The sequence below is a fragment of the Lepidochelys kempii genome, chromosome 7 (assembly GCF_965140265.1).
Source record: "Lepidochelys kempii isolate rLepKem1 chromosome 7, rLepKem1.hap2, whole genome shotgun sequence".
In the NCBI taxonomy this organism is placed as follows: domain Eukaryota; kingdom Metazoa; phylum Chordata; order Testudines; family Cheloniidae; genus Lepidochelys; species Lepidochelys kempii.
This window is the reverse complement of record NC_133262.1, coordinates 21,981,571-21,995,687: the sequence shown is the minus strand read 5'-3', so window position 1 is coordinate 21,995,687 and position 14,117 is coordinate 21,981,571. Positions and strand designations below refer to the sequence as shown.

Below are 14,117 nucleotides of genomic sequence, written 5' to 3'. Positions count from 1 at the left end.
TGTATGTTGCTATGTAACTGTTGCCATCTTGCTTTCTATGCCCCATTACATTTCAGGGGGGTGGGGTTGTGATACACACACACTGTGCTCTCTCTCTCACACACATGGAGACTTTTCTTGTGCACACTTTTTGGTTTATTGTTTCTCTTGATCCACATGTCATTCAGACTGACAATTGTTCTTTGTCTAGGGAGAAACACAAAATCCAAATATCGCAGAGGGGCCATTTTGTGGCTTAGTCAAAAAAGACTAGATCAGATCTTCAGAAGAGCTCTGAATCCTTAACTCCTCTCCATTGGCTAACCTGACACAAATCAGGGGAAAAAAAGAAAACAGGCTTTGTTTACCACTGAGATAAATTCCCCTCTCCTACCTATTCTCCAACATTCCCCAGCCATAATCTTCCCCTCTTTTCCAATGTGTCATTTGCTATAAAAGCCCACAAGAAGCCATGCTGTAGAGAGTAAGGAAAGGCTGTCTAAGCTGAGGATTTATAGCTGCCGTATTTCAGAAAAACTCCAAAAGGGACTGAGCAACTGCCCCAATCCGTCACCTACAAGGGGATGAGACACTCTGAGCCTTATTACCACTGGGCTTGACAATCTGAACAGGTGTTCACTTTGCATACAGCACATTCACAAGCAGCACGGTTCGCCTGAAGAGCAAACAAAAGCAAAGCTATTGCTGAAAGGCTTTGAATTGCTTAGGAAAGGGGAAAAGACATTCGGGCTGGGTTTTAACCTGCCACAGGTGTAAAACATTAGATCTTAACAAACCTTGTACCTCAGAGCGAGGTAGAGAGGCTCCTATTTCATCTGGGAGCTAACATTTTTCACCTGTAGGTCACAAGGTACCTACTTAAATGCCCACCCACCTAAGGAGAGGAAAGTTATAAATTGGGCTCTCTGAGGTGATTGCTTTTGGGGGGGTGGGCGTGGGCTATGGAGTAGATATTGTATCTTGAGTACATTAATGCGCATATTAAAAAGCTGGGAAGTGAGGGGATAATCTTTCCTGGTCTCTTTAACTTTTACTGGATCCCAACACCTCTTTCTCTACCATTAGAAATCCCCTTTCAAGATAATAAAAGGAGAGCTTTCTACCCCAACATATCCCAGGGAAGTGACTGAAGTGTTATCTTGGTGTCCCCAGTGACTGTAGGTTGGAATGGCTAGTTTAATAGGATTTGTTTTTGCCTATTTCTCCTCTAGCAAAACAGACAGATGGTTCTGAGTATTTTGCTATGCCTAGAAATTCTTGGCTGGATTCCCCACATGAGTAATAATGTAGCATCACTCACTTGCCACTCCAGTGCTAGATTAGAAGGGGAAAATCACAGGGAGGTACTAAGGGCAAAAGGAAAAACACACTCCAGAGAACTACAAGGTGGGGGAAAATGTTAAGGCAAGAGAAGGTAGGTAGGGTTTTTTCTCAGGCAGCCCCAGCTGGTTTTATTGTAGCTTTATATATAGGTGTGTGTGTGTGTTAAAATAATAAATAAACCTCATGTGCAGGATTTTTTCTTTTCCTCTTTACAAATGCCATTGAAAAGATGGGAGTGCAAAGCAGTTTAGAGCTGACATTTCAAGGAGTGGGTGGGGGTAAAAATAATGCCAGGTAAACAGGATAATTTCTACCTTCCCCCTACCTCTAGCTTGTGTGAGGGATAGATAATGGCAGCAAGAGAAAGCAATGTCTACCGTAGAATTTAGCTCTCTTTTTTTTAAAGAGCGCAAACAAGCAACTGCATGTGCTTCTGAGGCGTCTCTGCTTTGAACCTTATCAACAGGGACTGTACAATGTGGTTCTCTCTCTTTCTCCCTCTCGTCTCCTAACTTTTGAAGCAAAACACTTACGTGCAAGGAATGTTGGAGCATCTGCCAGCTGGGAAGATAGTGGAGCAAGCCAAAGAGTAGGGAGGAGGGGGCTGCTTGCTTTTCTTTAATCAAAAAAAGAAGAAAGTGGAGGAAGAAAACAGTGGTGGAATTTTTTTCCTTCCCTAACAAGCCTCAAGAGCATGGCCTGTGTTGAGTCAAGTGGATAGTGAGAGGAGAAGAGCTGTCCATAGGATCTTGCTGCTGCTCTTCTTTTTTAAAAAAAGAGAGGGAGTAAGCAAGCAGAAGGGGAGAAGGGCAGTTGTAATAGTTGCTCTCCAGTCACAAAATCCTTTGCCTGCACACGCCCCACCAGGAGACTGTATTTTTCAGGGAGTATGTCTCATGTACCTGTGTCTTCTAAAGAGGGCAACCTGTGTGGCATTGCTGGTGAGAATAGATAGTATGTGAATTTCTTGCTGGTTTTACATATAACACTTTGTGACAGGTACTCTCTTGGGTACCAGGGGTTAGGAGTTATGCATGCAGAAATCAGAAGTTCCAGAAAAATGGTAGGTGCTCCTTGGGTGCTGAGCGCTTTTGAAAACCAGGTGTCTAAAAGGGAGCGCTCTTGAAAATCTGTCCCCTAGTTCCTATTCACAAGAAAGGGTGATTTCACTCACTACATTTTACATGGGCATTATCAACAGTTGTGCGAATTAGACATGAGCTCAAATGAATCACTCGGATTTGAATGTGCCTGAACTTTGAGGAAATTTGGAACCAAATCTGGACTTGGCAGATGCTCCCCATCTATATAATGGGTAAACCAAAAATGTGACCTAAATATCCTTAAACTTTGCAGGAGCATGGATTTGAACTCAATGGTGCAAGGTCCTCTATACTGTGCATAGGTCTTTGGCAACCCCCTTTCGCTGTCCCCATACTCTTGTATGGTTCCCAGCTCCGTTGCTGTGGCTGAAGTTGTGTATCTCCTTTGGAATGCATTTCAGATAGAAACATAGAATGAAAGGACCCTCTCCAAAGACATCAACTGTTCCTCTAAAAGACTTCCTGTCTGCATTTATTAGGGGGATGAGGGGAATAAGTAATGGATGCATTCCCAAGTAACTCATATTTTGGCGGGAAACAGGGGCCATATCCTTTGATAACATTCCCCTTTGTAAGTGCCTGGCTTGCTCTTTATGCCAGAGTTGCTAGTTCTGAAACACCAAGCTGCTGTCTGGGGCAGATATTAGATAGGCAAGTGGGTGTGCATCCTTATATCCAGCTTTAAATTCATGCAAATTCTCAGACTTTCAACTTCTTTTCCCCTCAACAGAGCAAATAAAACAAGGTAGAACTAGACTAGCAGACTGGCAGGGGACAGAGAAAACTGTTGATGCCTCTAGAAGATTACAGTCTGCACTCCACGGCAGACACGTAGCAGAGACGGGATCTTAACTCACCACAGGGCGGTGTGGGAGATGTGGTCTGTAAGGAGGTCACTGTAAGAGCCTTGGAAAAAGAACTGAAGGATTTGAAAGAGCAGAGAGGAGATATTTGGAACAATGGGAGATGCCAGGCTACTGTGAAGAGGCTTCCTTATCAGGCTTTGCTTGCTGTTAGCTCACAAAGGCAGGTTTTGGTCAGAAAGGAGTGAGGAAACTGTTTTCAGCCCTTCAGTGGGTAAACCGGCTCCTGGAGCCTGTTGGGTCATTTGGAGTCTGTTTCTGGTATCCCAGCTTTCACTCAACCTGTATTCCCAAAATGACGTTAATGGCCATAAGGAATGCAAGAGTGGAGAGTATAGAGCAGAAAGGACAGTAAAGGGATGGCTTGTGTGTTACATTCAATCATCATAAATGTAAAAGTAGAAGGAGGAAGATAAGGAGACAAACCAGGAAGGAAAAAGATCCAGCAAAAGGAGAGTGCTAGTAAGGTGTCTGCCCAGGATGGATGTTGGACTGAGTCCCATTCAGATCCTCACCCTGACCCTCATCTCAGTGGGTCCCTGTTTTTCCGTTCTGCTTTTTCACCGGGCTCAGCCACTTTGTGGGGAGGTCAAATCGTTGCTGTTTTGTTCAGATTTTCAGACAAATGCCCCTGGACTTGGCCTTTATTGTTGATGATTTTCTCTAGCACAGATGGCTCCTATATGAACTGGTACTAAGTGAGCTAGCCCCTCAGCCAGCTGCTATCCCAGCATTTCCACACCCTGTGCTGAATGCCTTAAGATACAGAACTTCTCCCCTAAACCCAGAACAGTAGCTGCCCTGGAACGAGAGAAGTCATGCCTTCCATGCTCGCTCTGTCTGCTCTAGATCACTCACTTCTCCAGCCAACTGGGCAAAAACACATACCTCCTCCCGAGCAAATGCTGCTTCTGTTATGTCACTCCGGCACAGGTATGCCCAAATCACATCCCAGCCTGCCATTCTGCAGCTGACTGTAGGTTTAACTCCTTCATTGCCAGAAGCTCACCACAACTGCTGGGCTGCTGTCAAACTATTAGCATTCCATTGAAACCAATGGACTGTTGGAAGGTACTTAGACCATCTGGCAGCATAATGGGTGTGTTCTAATGGGACATCCCTGGAACATTAGCAGCATAACAGGTGTGTGCAACATGGATGTACCTAGAATAGCTTTGTTGCTAGAACAACTCCAGAGCATCCAGGAGTTTAAAAGGTATATCCTAATCCCATATATAGGGAATGTTTGGCAGTACCCCAGGTTTGCTCTACCTGTATGTACTGTACTTTAGTGGCATGCCAATCCCCTTCCACTTGGGTGCACCTGGTATGTTCACTAGCACAGCAGGTACATTCTACCGTAAGTGTATCTAAAATAGTAGGTGTTTTCTATCTGGACATATTGTATATGGAAAATTCAGCAGTACGGCAGGTGCATTCTGCCTAGATGCACCTGGAAAGGCTGGCTAAGTGATTAAAAGAATTGTTAGATTCTGCTTGTTATAAAATTGCATGTTCTGCCACATTTTATTTTCCCAGTAAATAAAGTCTAAATGGAAATAATAATTTGCAGCTGTAATTTTGTAACAAACAATTCTGTGTGCAATAGCAATATCCTTGACTTATATTGTCAGTAAATGGAGGAGGAAGTGCAAGGTCACACTTGAAATGACTTGTCTCTAGATAAGGATTCCAATACTAAATTAACACAAATTCATGTTCTTCAGAATGGCTGTGTCTCTAGTATAAATTCACCGTATGAACCTGCCTGTAGGACCAGTTCAGACCAAAAGTGCAAAAACATGTTACCCAGAGCTGTGCATGATTCAGCTTATATTTGCTTCACCAGGACATGTGTGAAATCAAAGATTTTCACAAGTGTTTCTGAATTTGGCCCTGGTGAGGTGGTGAAAATGGTTGTTCATGCAGATAAATATCCTTATATTTGCAACAAGAAGATAGTTTTCTGTCTGCAGAAACTAGATATGGAAGCAAATACCAGGGGCATTATTCCTTGTGTAAATAAACTCCCCTTCCAACATCTTAAAATATGTAGGAGACGTAACATGTAGCAAAGTGTGAATATTATTAATAATCATATTTAACGCTTACTATAGAGCTTTGTCTTTTTTCAAAGGGAACTTAAATGCATTCATTAATCTGATTATACCAACTCACCTGCACATCTTGAGTGTGTTGTGATAGGAGCCAAAAGCCCCATGCCTTCTTTCACCTCACGAAAAGAAGTCAAAAGTCATCAGCTATAATGGAAGTATCTTTTGCTTTTATGAAAGTGTTTGGGGTAGATTTGTGTTACAGCTGACTAATGACTGGGATCTCAGTCCATGAGGTCACAGGAGATACCTGCTCTATCCAAACCTTTGCCATGTACCTTCTTTCTTCAGAGTGCTTGTCTCACAAACTTTGGGCCTGGTTCTCCACTGCCTTGCACCTTGTGTAGTCCTTTATCTCTGCACCCAATGGGTGTAAAATGCCACCATTGCACCAACTTCTCACCCCTCGATCTCTACATCTATAGGGCCTTATTTTCTACTACCTTGTCCCTTATTAACATGTACATACATTTGAACTGTACAGGTCAAATATTTAATCACCTAATACCTCAAAATGATTTGAATAAAGTTCTCAACAAATGCTTTTTGTACTATTTGTCCCGCTCTATACATATCCCAGTGAGGAGAAAAATGCAAGGTTTTTTCATTGTCAACTCTTGCTTTCAACGAGTGGCCACCTGATTGCTAGATAGTCAAACACTTGAGTGAGTTATTGAGATGCCACATACAAAGAGAGCTCCGTGGCAAGCTCCTTGGTATTCCCGCTTCTTCCAAAACAGACAATGCTCAGGAGGCCTCTGATCCTAGGCACTTAACAATTAATTAAGTTGCCATTGGGTGAGAGGTTGAGGCAAACGGTGCTTGAGTTACTTAGCAGCTAGTTGAATTAATAAAACAGCAAAAGGAAACAAATACACCATTTTGAATACTGTAGCTTTTTATTATTGCTATTTATCTCTAAGAATCATGGCATGAGTTGCTGCAGGGGCAGAGATGGGGTGCTCTAATGGATCCCTTTTATCAGAGGGATGATAAATCCATTGTCGTCTCCATATTTTAAGGCAGCAGAACACTGGATCTCCAATAATACATGCACAGACATCTCTCTGATGCAGACTTCCTTTTTAGTCTCATCTCACCTTGCATAACAGGTTAACAGACTTCACTCATGGTTCACTTCACCTGGCTGACCTCAGCACAGTAGATCCTAGAAACAGTGCCCAAGAGTGCAAAATGGACCGACAAGATTAATGGTCTGTCTTCACCGCAGATTTAGCCTAAGCTCTTACCTGGGTGTTGCCCCTGTCCCATCTACAAACATATCTCTCTCACCTGAGTTTTGTGGGTGCTTTCAACTAGGCTATCTGACCCAGCTGGGGGGTGGGTTAGACCTCAGGTGCCACTTCCACTTGAGCTGCTATTGGTCCATTCGGCGGTGAGACACAGACTAAACAACTTGCATCCTCCAGTGCCTTCCCACAATTCCCCCATATTGTCCAGAAAGACAGAAAACTTCTCCCACAATTCATTGGGAAAGACTCACAGATCAGATCAGCGTACGGCAGCACAAGGAACCAATAGGATATAACCTCAGAAGTCCTAGCAATGCATACGGGTGAGTGCAGCATCAGTGAGAACAGGGTAACTCAAGCATGGATTTGCAATATGGCTGCTCAGACCCAGGCCAGGGCTAAGCTGGGTGCTCAAACATGAGTGTCAATCACCCCCGTTAACTCTGCAGTGAACACATACTCTTAGAGGCCCTTTGCCATCTCTGCTGCGCATTCCTGACAGAATACAAGCTGTAGGGGGATAGTTGTACCTTCTCAGCTATCTTAAATGGACACACTTTTCTGAGACAGGGTTTATTTGGGGCTTGATTCTGCAAAGTACCTAGTGCCATCAAACTCCCATTAAAGTCAGTGGATCACGGCATAAACGCACGAGGAAAGATGAGCTTTCGAGACATGTCACATGACAACATACATCAGAATAACATCCAGAATATTTGTAGATACACCCACCATGCTCCTACCTTAGCTCTCAGCCTCACAAAACAGCAACAGCCCCTGTGGAAAAGTTTTTTTGACTAGAAACAGCAGGAATATGTTCTCGGCAGTTGGAACAACTGGGCAGTTAAATAGGCTCCCGGAGGATGTGGCTGAAGCAGTCACTACACAGATTCTAGAATAGGTTGCAGACAGCCTCAGCTGAGGATGATGTAGTGAGCCATTCTGCCAAAAAAATAAATGCAGGAGTCTTACTCTCCTGAATGGCCCAACTGGTCTTTTGAGGCCCTGCTATCTCTGAATCTATGAACCTGCCGTGTGGGTAATTGGCCTGCCATTCTCATTCCGGCAGCGCTGCCTTTGAAAGGATGCTCCATTGGCATATGAACTGAAGCACATATTCAGAGAGGCCATTTACTCTGCATTAGTGCATCCTTCCCCCCCACCCCCCCATTCACCCGTTTCTTTTCTGTTCTTCTTTTATTTTTAAATGACTCCCTCTTGAAGAACAGATTGACTCCGGCAGTAATTTGTCATGTCACCTTCAATAAAATTTCAAACAAACCCTCAGAAGATTAATGGGGAAGCAAAAGCGCCGTATCTTTTATGCATTTCAGATGGCAAAATATAAATCAAAACTGTGACCTGTTTGTAGGGTGAGGCTGAAAAAATACAAAACCATGGTAATAAAGTTAGACATGTGTCCCTGTCAGATCCAGCACTGATGGGCACGGGGTTTAACTTTTAATTGTACAGTGATGTATCTCGTTTAGGTCTACAGTGAGTACAGGTAGATAAAAAATCTTTGAGAGAGAGGCTCAGCCAGCCTGCTGTTTGGAAATATCCACTCCTTGCGAAGAAATGGATTCAGCTTCCTGGTTGTCACTATTCCACTCGCCATGGCAATGCAAGCCTTCTGAAATGGAAGTGGACCTTGAGTGCTTCTGGGCTGGAGCCACAGGCGTTTGTGTCTAGATTTGATAGAAATCAGCGTCTGATCCTATAACTGGGTCCAAGCAGGTAGATCCCCATTGACTTCAAAGTCAACGGCCTCTCTCAAAAGGACTTCAATGGTCTTATGCTTAAGGCCCTGGACTGGGTCTTAGGTTTGTGGGTTCATGACTCAGCTCTGCCACAGACTCTCTCTGTGACCTTGACCAGCTCACTTAGGGTGGGATTTTCAAAGTTGCCTAAGGGATTTGGAAGCCTAATTCCTATTAAAAACACCTTAGGTCACTTTGAAAATCTCTTCTGAATGTCTCTGGGTCTCAGCTTCCCATCTGTAAAACTGGGATAATAATGTCCCCTTTCTCCCACCCTTTCTCTTGTCTAGATGGTAAACTCTTTGGTACGGGGCCTCTCTCGTCCTGTTTGTACAGCACCTAGCACAATGGGGCCCTGGCCTTTGGTGGGACCTCATAGTGCTACTGCAATAACAACAATGCCCAGATCTGTTAAAGGAAGACGTCTGTACACCAAATAACCCAGAAATATATTGCAGGCCAGTAAAGCCCTCCATCCTCCCCCTCTCCCCCTCCCCTCACCCCCCACCCTGCAAAATCAATCCATATTGCAGTAACAGCCTACAATATGTTTGGGGCCTTATTGGAAAGTAGCTGTGCAGTCGATATATTTGAAATGTGTGTACAACTATACTGTAGGCGAGATTAAGCACCGGTATGGAAAAGATCTCCTACGGGAATTTATGATTATACCCTTCTAGGTGGGCTTTTCTTGTTGAGCATCAGCCTGCATGTTCCCACGCTGTACTTGAAGGTCAGCCATTGTCTTATGCTGCTTCCTATAACAAAACTGAGAGGAGTTTGATGAGATCTCCTAGTCACAAGAGAGCTCATTTGTTCAGCAAATCCAGCCGTGACCCCTTTCTAATGTTTTTTTTTTCCTGTTTTTCGTTGTCTTGTTTTTATGGGAATGCTTCGACTAAAACTCTCCTATCAATATTCAAGGCCGACTGCTGGAGTTTGGACAGCGCCTGTCAAATCCAACAGAGACCAGAGTGTCGTGCATATTTGCAGACTGTAAGTGGCTATAATGCTATATAAGAACAAAGCAGTTGCTGTTTGGCTTACTCTGCCTTTTCCTTTGGGACTGGGGAGATGGCCTTGTGGCTGAAGTGTTGTTGCTAACTTTTTTACTTTTTCATGTGTATTTGAATGGGATATTGACCTAAGTGGCAAAGTTTGGATCTGAGTACAGATTCAAACTTTCCACTAAGTTTGGAGCTGTGTTTGTTCCTGGGATTTTGCACCTGTCCCTTACAAAGAAATAAACCAGCTGTGAAGCTTGGATCCACTTTTTGAACCTGGATATAGGCTTCTCCAGAGTTTGGAGGTGTTCAGATAGGAATGAGGGGATGCTTGGTTCATACCCATCTCTATTTTGAATGTGGTGGTGTTGTAGGATTGCTTAGGAGTCCCTCCCTTATGTTGGCTGGAGAACTGAAGTATTTATTTAAATGAAAAATAAAATAAAATTGCAGAAGGATAACAAGGAAATCGCAAGTAAAGGAGAAATGGAGTGTGGGGAGGGGTGGGATAAAATGTTCCAACTTATAACAATGAAATCATTTTTTAAAAATCTAAACCCCTCCCCTCTCTCCCCCCCAAACTTGATTAGCTTCTTTTCAAAAGAGCACCAGGGAGATTATTTACCTTTGATCTTTTTATGATCAATCCACAAAGGTAGGAACACACTTAAAATCAGCATTTGCCAGCTGTTATACTCCACACAAAAGACCGTTTTCTATAAGGGCCCCAGGAAGATACAAAAGAGAGCCTAAGAGGAGATGGATGACTCTAGCTAGGAATTTAAGGAGACGTTTGAAGAGAGCATCTGCCCCCCATCCTGATTAGCTATGTAGTTCTCTGTCAGCTTGATTTCAGAGCAGGTAATAGCTGTGAGGAAAAAGAACCAGGCACACAAGCGAGACCGACAGACACTAATAGGAATGCCGACACTTTGTGCCCTATTTATTCAGATGGATTGTTAGGGATTTTTTCACTGTTTCACAAGACTTTTTTTTTTTTTCTCTAGCCTTTTCTAATTCTACAGGTTGGGGATGGATGTTTTCCTCCAACAGCTAATGCCTTCAAAGCTGATAATCTGGGGATTCATTGTATTTGATATACTTACCACAACAGCTGCACAACTCACAAGGTGTGCCTCAAATATTGACTTTTAAAAAAAAGAAACTCTGTTTTCTCCACAGACTTTCACTCCAAAGATTTTGACTTCACTCTTCTTGGGGAATTTCTGGAGCTATGATCATCTTTATTCCTGCAGCTTCAGTCGTGGTTTTGAAAGAAGGGGTGAAAGGCATTTTATAAATTAATAAACATACATCGTAGATATACATACGCATGGGCCCTTCTTGCTCTAAACTGTTGCTTACAGTGCTGTTAAGTAGCTTCTGTGTTACACCCCAGAGATGGCTGCATTTCAATGGTGGAGGAAGCAATAGGCTGCATTTTGTTTGCAAGCAGATATTCGTGTCACACCTCTTTCAGAGCATGTTTCCCCCTCCGCCTCCCTAGCCTTTGGAAAGGCTTTCTCTGAATAAAGGATTTGATCAAGATTTGCAGAATAGCCAGCATGATTTTCCCTTTCCTTAGCTTTCCTTGGTATGACATAACTTAGTGGGCAGAACGGAAGAATGTGGTCCTTATTTTGATGGCAATGGCATATCTTTATTAATAGCTGAAAGTCCAACCCTGAGACATGCCAAGCAGATGTAGGTCCCTGGATTTGGTCTTTCATTTGTTCCTTAGATAACGTTCTACAGTAGGGTGGAATAAACATTAGTCAGGCATGTACCTCTTGGGGAAAGTGTGTCATGTCCTCTCTCTGGTGGTTGGTCCATACAGAGGTTTGTTGGGTTCCTCTGAGACCCTCTTCCACTTGGTTCCCAAAACTTCAGTTTGACTTTGGAATTCATCACTCAAATACCTTTATATGACACACAGCAACACCATGCCCAAGCTGGCCACCCTCAGACAGAGGGTGGATACAGGGGATATCACAAATCCAAAGTTACACAGCAAAACTTTTCTTTATCTACATCTTTACTAACACCTGCATTCCTGACTATACACTGCATTATGCACTTCGTGATTGGCTCTGTTACTTTTCAGGAACCAATCCACGTACAGCATACTCGGTCCATGTGCTGTTCCAATATAACCTGATACATTCCATTTATCTTATCCATTGTCCCTAGTACCAGGGTGTTCCTGCTTATCTTAGCTAGTCCGACTCCAGCCTAATGCTTGTTATACTCTGATTTAGGACTTAATCTTCCATTCACCTCTCCAGTCATGCCCACTGAGAAATGAGGTCTTACTTATGTTAACTTACTCATGTCAAGTTAGGCCTACAAGAATAAGATCCTGCTATTGCTATCAGCTAATGGAGTTAGCTCAACTGGTAGAAGGCTGTGCTGAAGGTCCCAAGTTCAATCACAGTTGATCACCCTATGGTGGAGGTTGTTAGACAGATACTGTCTAGTCTAAGTATTCTCACTTAAGTCAGGATCAACTCCTTTGAACTCAGATTCAAGCCTGAAGTCTGTAAAATGCTTTTGGACCCTTCATGAAGACAAACTTCTATGTTTATAGAAATATTATTATTATAATCATCATCATCATCATCATCCTCATATACTGGGGTCACTGTTAAAAAGTGAACATCTGCCAGGAGTTACATTGCAGTATCTGAGACACAATTTCCCCTACGCTTAGGACAGGACATAACTCCTTAGCTTACCACTTTGTGGACAGATATTGACTTTGCAGTGGTGATCATCAGGCAAATATACATGAGACTCACACACACATCACAGACGGGTGCACAAGACTAGGATAGGGTCTGAGTCTCCTCTCACACAGGTATAAATCTGGAGTTACTCCACTGACGGCACTCAGGTGTCAAGCTGGCATGAGAGGAAAATCTCAGCCTCTTAGTATAAGGGTAAGCAGCTTTATCTCCAAGCTCTACAAGAACATCAGGCCTTGGGCCAGCAGATTTTCAGCGGATCCCTGTATCCTTGTTTCAGTGTTATTACTTCCCCTCCCCACACCTCATTTCACTGGCACTTTTAACAACATTTCCAAGATGTGATCGGCAGGCTCGCTGAGGACCTATTGCAAGACAAAGTTGGGCTGCTTATCAGAGAAAGGGGCCTCATCTGCTAAGCATGGAGCAGCAACACATTTAGGATGAAGTGGGAGAGAAGCACTGGGGAACACAAACCAGCACGACAATGATATTAAAGCAGAGGCTGCCGTGTGCAGCGGGAGGAGGGCTGGAGGTGGAGTGGGTTAACTATAAGCTTGGTCTGTTTATTCTGCCTAAGACACTTCATGAAATATCCTAACAATATTCTGGGACTTGTGGTAGCAGAGATAGTATCACTTGGGGAGACAGCAGAAATGGCCTTATCATTCCGACAACGTTTTTTTCTCTTATTATCACTAAGTAACAATATCTCTGTTTCACCGCAATCACTGAGCCATTATTTTCTTTGACAAATAGGATTCTTTTTCTGTTTTTTTTTTTTTTTCATTTCATCCTCATTTTAGGAGGTTAAAAAAAGTGTGTTAAGCACAGTGGTGCAGCATTACAGAATGTGCATGTTAAAAGGAAGCGGAACAGCCAGAGAGGTGCGGTTTGCATGACTGTGTGACCCACTTGTGCTATTAAGGTATTTGTGATGCAACTCGGCTCATAATACACTCCAAACTAGTTGATGTTCCACATCATGACTATGGCAAGCTTGGGATCAATATACACACTTCAAGAGCCATCATCGCTGGGACTAGACAGAGGGATCAGTCATCGCTGACAGCAGTAACTACTCGCAGTGTTTCTGGGATAGATCTATCCATATTTACTCAAGGAACAGCAGAAGCCCAGGGAAATATTGACATCAAAGCTGTGGAAGATGATCCATTTCATGCATAGGAGCTTGGAAACAATGAGGGTTCAAGATGATTTGAGAGGGAAGCATGGTTCAGAGGTCTGGACATAGGACTGGGAGCCAGGAACTCCTGCGTGTTAATTCTGGTTCTCCGACACTGGCTCTCTCAGTGGCTTTGGGCAAGTCACTTAATCTCTCTGTCTCAGTTTCTTCATCTATACGAGGACAGGACTTACTTACTTGTCACATAGGGTTGTTGGGATAGTTAACGTTGGTAAAGTGCTAGGTATTCTTTCTAATTAGGTCTGTCAAATGATTACAAAAATTAATCACCATTAATTGCGTTGTTAAACAATAATGGAATATCATTTATTTAAATATTTTGGATGTTTTCTACATTTTCAAATATATTGATTTCAATTACAACACAGAATACAAAGTGTACAGTGCGCACTTTGTGTTTATTTTTGATTACAAATATTTGCACTGTGAAAAACAAAAGAAATAGTATTTTTCAATTCACCTCTACAAGTACTGTAGTGCAATCTCTTTATCATGAAAGTTGAACTTACAAATGTAGAATTATGTACAAAAAATAACTGCATTGACAAATAAAACAATATAAAACTTTAGAGCCTACAAGTCCACTCAGTCCTACTTCAGCCAATCACTCAGGCAACCAAATTTGGTGAGAATTTACAGGAGATAATGCTGACTGCTTCTTGGTTATAATGTCACCTAAAACTGAGAACAGGCATTTGCATGGCATTGTTGTAGCCTGCGTCACAAAATATTTACGTGCCAGATGC

General features: G+C 42.9%; 1 long non-coding RNA gene across 1 annotated transcript; it reads left to right on the top strand.

Moving 5' to 3' along the window:
* Positions 1-1,330: 1,330 nt before the first annotated feature.
* LOC140915245 (uncharacterized) lies at positions 1,331-10,735 on the top strand. The gene is made up of 3 exons (XR_012160111.1): positions 1,331-1,414; positions 9,341-9,412; positions 10,603-10,735. It is a non-coding gene; the product is annotated as an uncharacterized lncRNA (long non-coding RNA).
* Positions 10,736-14,117: the final 3,382 nt, after the last annotated feature.